Source organism: Nematolebias whitei, chromosome 10 (assembly GCF_014905685.2).
Source record: "Nematolebias whitei isolate Nwh7 chromosome 10, NemWhi1, whole genome shotgun sequence".
NCBI lineage: Eukaryota > Metazoa > Chordata > Actinopteri > Cyprinodontiformes > Rivulidae > Nematolebias > Nematolebias whitei.
The window spans coordinates 48,959,894-48,967,253 of record NC_056507.1 but is presented as its reverse complement, the minus strand read 5'-3'; the positions used below and the strand labels follow the sequence as shown (position 1 = coordinate 48,967,253).

General features: G+C 43.5%; 1 protein-coding gene across 1 annotated transcript in view; it reads left to right on the top strand.

The window, feature by feature from the left end:
* spg11 (SPG11 vesicle trafficking associated, spatacsin) overlaps positions 1-7,360 on the top strand; it is a 413,741-nt gene that overhangs the window by 61,811 nt on the left and 344,570 nt on the right. The gene's annotated exons all lie outside the window — the stretch shown is intronic.

Below are 7,360 nucleotides of genomic sequence, written 5' to 3'. Positions count from 1 at the left end.
GTCTGTGAGCAGATGTGCACGCATGAACACATCAACATTGAAACAGATCAGCAGCAACATGAAACAGATCATCAGCAACATGATATGGTTTTACACAGTGATTATTCTAGTTCATGAGTCTAACAGCCTCAGGGTAGAAGCTGTTCCTCAGTCTAGTGGTTCTACACTTAATGCTCCTTAACCTCCTTCCTGAGGGGAGTGGGGCAAAAAGTGTGTGTGCTGGGTGGGTGGGGTCCTTCATGATGCAGGTGGCCCTCTTCCTGCATCTGGAGGTGTAGATGTCTGTGATGGTGGGGAGACTGATTCCAACAGATTTCTGTGCAGCCTTCACCACTCTCTGCAAAGCTTTTCTTTCTGCAGCTGTGCAGCCTCCATGCCACACATTGATGCTCGAGCACAGGATGCTCTCCACTGCACACCTGTAGAAGGAGGTGAGGACTGAGCTTCCCAGACCAGCTCGCCTCAGCCGTCTGAGGAAGTAGAGTCTCTGATGAGCTTTCTTGATCAGGCTGGTGGTGTTGTTGCTCCAGCTGAGGTTGTCATTCATGTGTACACCCAAGTACTTGTAGCTGGAGACCACTTCCACCACAGATCCTCTTATGTTCAGGGGGGTGTAGGTGTTTTTGTTCCTTCTGAAGTCCACAATCATCTCCTTTGTCTTCTTCACATTGATGTGAAGGTTATTCTCTCTGCACCAGCTCTCCAGGTGTTCCACCTCTTGCCTGTAGCTGGACTCATCATTGTTTGTGATGCATCCCACCACCGCTGTATCATCTGCAAACTTTACAATGTGACAGCCTGGATGGGTAGCTGCACATTCATATGTGAGCAGAGTAAACAAAAGGGGGCTCAACACACATCCCTGAGGAGAGCCAGTGCTGAGGGTTATGGTGGAGGAGGAGAGGTTGTGGATCCTCACTAACTGTGGTCTGTTTGTTAAAAAGTCTAGTACCCAGTTGCAGATGGAGGGGCTTAGTCCTAGTGTGGATAGTTTGTCCATCAGGGTTTGGGGGATCATGGTGTTGAAGGCGGATGTGAAGTCCACAAAGAGCATACGGACGTAAGAGTTTTTCTGCTCCAGGTGGTTGAGTGCAGTGTGGACCACAGAGGAGATTGCATCCTCTGTTGATCGGTTCTCACGGTATGCGTACTGATGAGGGTCCTCGTTGATGTTGATGGTTGTTTTGATGTGAGTCATGACCAGTTTTTCGAAGCATTTAGCGACTATCGGGGTGAGGGCCACTGGCCGATAGTCATTCAGACCAGTCACTGTAGAGCTTTTTGGGACTGGGATGATGGTGGCAGTCTTCAGGCAGGTGGGAACTGTCTCCAGGGTAAGTGAGGTGTTAAAGATGTCTGCCAGCACCGTGCAGAGCTGATCAGCGCATTCCTTCAACACTTTTCCGGGGATGTTGTCTGGGCCAGTTGCTTTGTGCGGATTAATCCTCCTGAAAGTACTCCTTACTTCTGCCGAGGTCACGCTGAGATGCTCTTCATCCGGTGGCGAGGTGAGTCTGGTGCTGGGTGGTCTGTTCGGGTCTTCAAAGCGTACATAGAACTTGTTAAGGGCATCAGGCAGAGATGGGTCTTTGGGACATTGTTCACTCCTTCCTTTATAATCTGTTATGCACTTAATGCCCCTCCACATGCTCAGAGGGTCTTGTGAGATGAATTGACCCTCGATCCTCTTTGCATATGTGGCCTTGGCCCTCTTAATACCAGCAACCAGCTCTTTTCTTGTCCTCCTCAGCTCCTCTGAGTTTCCAGACCTGAAGGCAGTGTTCCTGGCTTCCAGCAGGGTACGCACCTCTGCATTCAGCCAAGGTTTTCTGTTTGGGTAGCTTTTAACATTTCTGATAGTGGAGACTGTGTCAGTACATGTACTAATGTAACCCAGTACTGAGGATGTGTATTGGTCAAGATCAAGCAAACCTCCATTTTCAGCAGCTTCTCTGAAAACCTGCCAGTCTGTTCGATCAAAACAATCTCTCAGTATGGGGCCACTGTCCCGGCTCCAACATTTAACTTTCTTTTGTACCGGTCTGGAGCGTCTCAGCGGGGGCATGTAAGCAGGAGCCAGGAAGATTGAGATGTGGTCTGACAGTCCTAGGTGGGGGCGGGGTTCGGCTTTGTATGCATCTTTTACGTTCGTGTAAACACGGTCCAGCGTGCGGTCTCCACGTGTTGGAATCGTCACATGCTGATTAAAGCTTGGGAGACAGTCCTTTAGATTCACGTGGTTAAAGTCTCCGGCTACAACGTAAAGAGCCTCAGGGTGTTTGTTCTGCAGCGAGCTGATGATATCATGTAGCTCCTGCAGTGATTCATTAGCATTAGCGTCCGGAGGAATGTAAACGACAGAGATGAAAGTCACCGTGAACTCGCGGGGTAGATGATGTGGCCGACATTTCACTGTTATTTGCTCCAAAGCCTTCGAGCATGAGCTATTTACAACAGTACAGTTCGTGGACCAACTTTTACTCACGTAAATGCACACTCCGCCCCCCCGTGATTTCCCCGTTAGCTCGCTGCAGCGGTCCGCTCGAAAAAAAAGTCTGTCATCCAGCTGGAAGACTGAGTCCGGCGTTTCACTTGTAATCCACGTTTCCGTGAGGCAAAGCACTGCACACTTCTTCATCTCTTCTGAGGCGCCCGCTCTCAGACGAAGTAAATCCACCTTGTTGTCCAACGAGCGGACGTTCGACAGAAAGAGAGACGGCATGGGGAGTTTACCGGCTTTAGCGTTAGCTCGTAGCCTCACCATAACCCCCGCCCGGCATCCTCTCCTCTTAAGCCGGGAGCAGCGCTTCCTCTTCTGCCCGCTGGAACGCCTCTGCTGCAGCTTCCAGGTAGATGACTTTAAGATCTGCATTCTGCCGAGCGTAGCTTTGAGTTTGTTGCTGATTTCTGCTATATTTCGTGGCAAATCTGCTCCTATTCTCATCAGTTCGGTTCGGCTATAGTTCATACGCATAAATCGCGCGGAGTCAGGCACAGAGTCAATATCAAAACTTCTAAAAACTGGGATGGTACCGGGAGCCTGTGAAGCTGCAACTGCTCTGAGCGCGGCCATCTTGGGGAAAAAAAAAAAAAAAAGTGTTGGTTAAGGTTAGAAAAAATCTCCACTTCACTAACATTGTTTACTCAATTACGATCTACAACCTCATGGCAGTTGAAGATTCTTAACTGGCATTTTACTCACAAGAGAGCATTAAGGACATGAGTACATACTGTATGTGACATGAGCCCGACCCATGTATGTATCGGCAGGACAGATAAGTTTGACTGGTATAGGCTTTTAGGGACCTATTGTATCAGCGATAATGGTCCCATTATGCACCGATATAAGCACTTTTAATTTTCACCCCTAAAATGCTGGAACTGGTTGTAATTGTACAATGTATCCAGCAGAAGGTGCATGGAGACAACTTTCATGGCTGCATGGTCAGACTGGTAAATATTGCCAATCTTGCAGTTACTTACTCTATGACTGTCTTTTAAAAATGAAAAAAATAATCTATTCTAGAATATACTGTATGTGAATGGGAGAAATGAGTATAATCATGGTTTGCTGGGTATAAATCCCTCTAGATGTCAATGATACCACATTCTGACAGAATAATCTTTTTTTTTTCTGTGAAGATATTTGGGCAGTTTGTTTTGTAAAGTCAAGTCTGGGATTAATTCTTAAATTCCAGTCTCTCCCATAGACAAGTATATCAGTTGATTGAGCCATTAGATCAAAAAATTTTCTATAGACTGAAAAGTCACTGCCCAGGGGAATGTATACATGATTAAATGATGTCATTTGGACTCCATCTATTCTACCTGTTATCATTAAGTATTTTTCTTCCTTATCTTTAGTTTCAGAAATTAATTCAAATGGGACTCTTTATGATATTAGAGTGGCTACATCCCGCCTAACACTTGATTTATAGGATGACTAGTATATTTGAGAAAAACCCTTCCGTTTCAGTTTTTCGTGTTCTAGAGAACTAAGACGTGTTTCTTGTAGAATGGCAATTTGTATATTCTGCTTCTTTATTTTAGATAATATCTTGTTTCTCTTAGTGGGATTATAAACATCATTTACATTAAAGGATGCACATTTTAAATTATGTTTCTCAGCCATGGTCTCCTATGTTTCTGACTGTAAATATCTCAATACAAAACCAATAAAAGTAATATCCTGATGCATGCTCAATAATCCAGGTAGAAAAAAGTTCAATCTGGTCCTCTAGACATTAAAAAAACAAAACAAAGCAAAAAAATGTAGATACGTTTTGTTGCATTTTGAGAGCTGACTGCGAGTCGTCAGTCACTGCAGTTAGCTACGGCTAGCTGTGGGCCTCAGGCTTCCTCTCTGACCCTGGACCCTCAGCCAGCCCCCACCGCTTCCTCTGGTTCCATCTCTCTCAGAAGTGGCAACTCATACTATCAATAAATCAATGAGACGTCAATTAAGTTTTATCAATTATATTTAAAAAGGCAGGAAAGGTTACAGTTTTACAACGCTGGACTCTCCGGACTGACGCGTTTACAGACCCGGAAAAGCCTAGAAGTCCCGTGTCATTACTAATTTATAGGGTCCTATAACTCCTCCTTCACAGAAAGGGAGCTCAACCTATCCGTGTATTAGGGGGCGTGACTAAGTGTGGTCTTATGTAGACGGACGTGTTGGGAAAATATGAGACGGTGCTTCAAAGCCTTTCTACATGATGTGGCAAGCAGATCAAACTCTATTCCTTGGCTGATATTGAAATCCCAGGGAGACTCTCTTGAGAGCTGCTGGCCCAGTTTAACCCAGTCAGAACCGGGTCATAATTTCATTATAGTCCCGTCTCTGAGCAGATCAAAACCATATGACCAGTCTAAATAAGAAATATCGTAACGATATTTCTAACCCACTGGGTTAAACTGGGCCCAAAAATACATTAAAGACTGGTTCATCCCAAAGATCCAGTCCCCCGGCACAAACAGAGTAATGTTGTGTATGTTGTTCAGTGTCAGGAGGGTGATCAGTCTTACATCGGGGAAACTAAACAGCCACTGGCCAAAAGGATGGCCCAGCACAGAAGATCAACATCATCAGGCCAGGACTCTGCGGTCTACACTCATCTCCAGGCCAGAGGTCACTCTTTCAGGGATGAAGATGTTCACATCCTGGACAGAGAGGAACGATGGTTTGAGAGAGGAGTAAAGGAGGCCGTCTTTGTGAAAATAAACCATCCATCATTAAACAGGGGTGGAGCCTCCGGGTTCAACTGTCCCCCTCTTACAATGCTGTGATTGCTAGTATCACTCAGCCCTCTGTGAGTAGTAAACAGCCATCAGTGTGCTAATGATCCATTGTTAGGCTGATGGTCCTTCTTGACCATGTGATCAGCTGGTTCTGGTTGTCAGCAGCAAAACTGGTTGATCCACTCTGAGAAGGTGCTATTTAAGAGACTGAGCTGAAAACAGCACCTCAGACTGAGGAAGTCTCTCGGATGAGAGACGAAACGTTTCTACATTTTTTTTTGCTTTTGTTTTTTGAATGTTCCGAGGACCAGATTGAACTTTTTTAAGACAATAAAAGTAATGTATCCCCATAACAATAACAAGCAAAACACGAACATACTGTAACAGTATATAGATATATCTATATACTATGTATATCTATAGAGCGCACTCGAGTATAAGCCACCCACACACACTGAATAATAATAATAAATTTAAAAAATAAAACACTATTTTGCACTTATAAGCTGCAGGTATTTATATTGTAACATGAGTGGCTGACCACAGCTACTGAGAGAGATGTGCAACTCTTGTTTTAGATCAAGAATCAACCACCAGATGGTGTTTTATAGATTTTATATTCCTGTTCAACACACACAGAGTGAACCCCACAGGTCTTCATGACAACTACCTTCCTCACGCATGGTTACTCTACAGAATGGCCTAACACAAACTAACATATAATTAACACATAAACTAGGCTAACAAGAACAGACTAATTACGAAAAGAACAATGCTAAATGGCTAACTGAAATATTTAATAATGAACATAAATTTTACCCATAATCCCTCCATGAGGCCATGTGACTGGCAGTCAACCACAATGAACCAATAAAGTCATTGAGTCACGAGGACCCACTTCCCAAGAGAGATGTGTATTGATGAAACTCTCTGTATAAATAAAGGTTAAAACATAAAAAAATAATAATAATCTGACCAATGAAATTACTGAACAGGTCACAGTCGAACCAATGAAATGGGGAGAGGAGGAGAGTCTCTCCCCGTGAGCCATGTGAGCTCCGGAGCAGGAGTCAAGTCAAATTTATTTATAAAGCTCCACGCTCCACTTTGGTAACAGCTGCTGTTTTTAAATGTGTTTTATATGTGTTCATTTGACTTCACTCCTGCTCCCACTCAGTTTGGAGTGCCACTTTCCGGGTGGCAGATTGATTTCCTTCTTTGACAGCCAGTTGGATTGGTTTATATATATATATATATATATATATATATATATATATATATAAACAAAGTATTTTTATTACTTTTTTAGTTTTAAACACACAACAATCCAACATTTTTCTAATGGTGCACTTAAAAGGCAATATATCCTGAGAGATTTCAATAAGGGACAAATTAAGAAGATTAGATCCAAATCCAACATTTTTCAGTCAGGTCATCTGGACAGTTTCTTTTTTTGTGCTGAAACGTTTCGCCTTCGATCCGGAAGGCTTCATCAGTCAAGGAAACACACAAGAACACAGGAACTCCCACACCAGATCAGTCAAACATCAATCAACCTTTATTTAGACAGGTAAATCCCATTGAGCCTCGAGGACTCACTTATAAGAGAGACCTGATTTCAACAAAGAAAGATGACAACAATGGACAACAGCAACAACAATAAGCAGTTATAAAAACTCATACTACAGTTTTTTTTTTTTTTTTTAACAAATAGGATGGCTAAAAGGAAAAAAGTAACAAAACCAAAAAAACTGCTAGATTCCGAGACAAATGTATAAAACTAAAAACAGGAACATGTCAGCATTGGTCCCTGCCAGGAGTCCAACAGATTCTTAAAGCCACTTAGAGAGGTCAAGGTCGAGAGCTTCAAATCTTTTTGTAAGATATTCCAGGAAACAGGAGCGGAGTAGGAGAAGGCCCTTTTGCCTAGTTCAGTCCTCACTGAGGGAACACTGCAGGTAATAATGTCCTGAGAGCGCACTCCGTAGCTGCACTCACGCAGAGACATGTAGGAGGAGATGTATGAAGGCAGCAGACCAAGAAGTGATTTAAAGATGAAAATGTACCAGTGAGAGAGTCTGCGTGAAGTTAATGATGTCCAGTTAACCAGTGAATACAG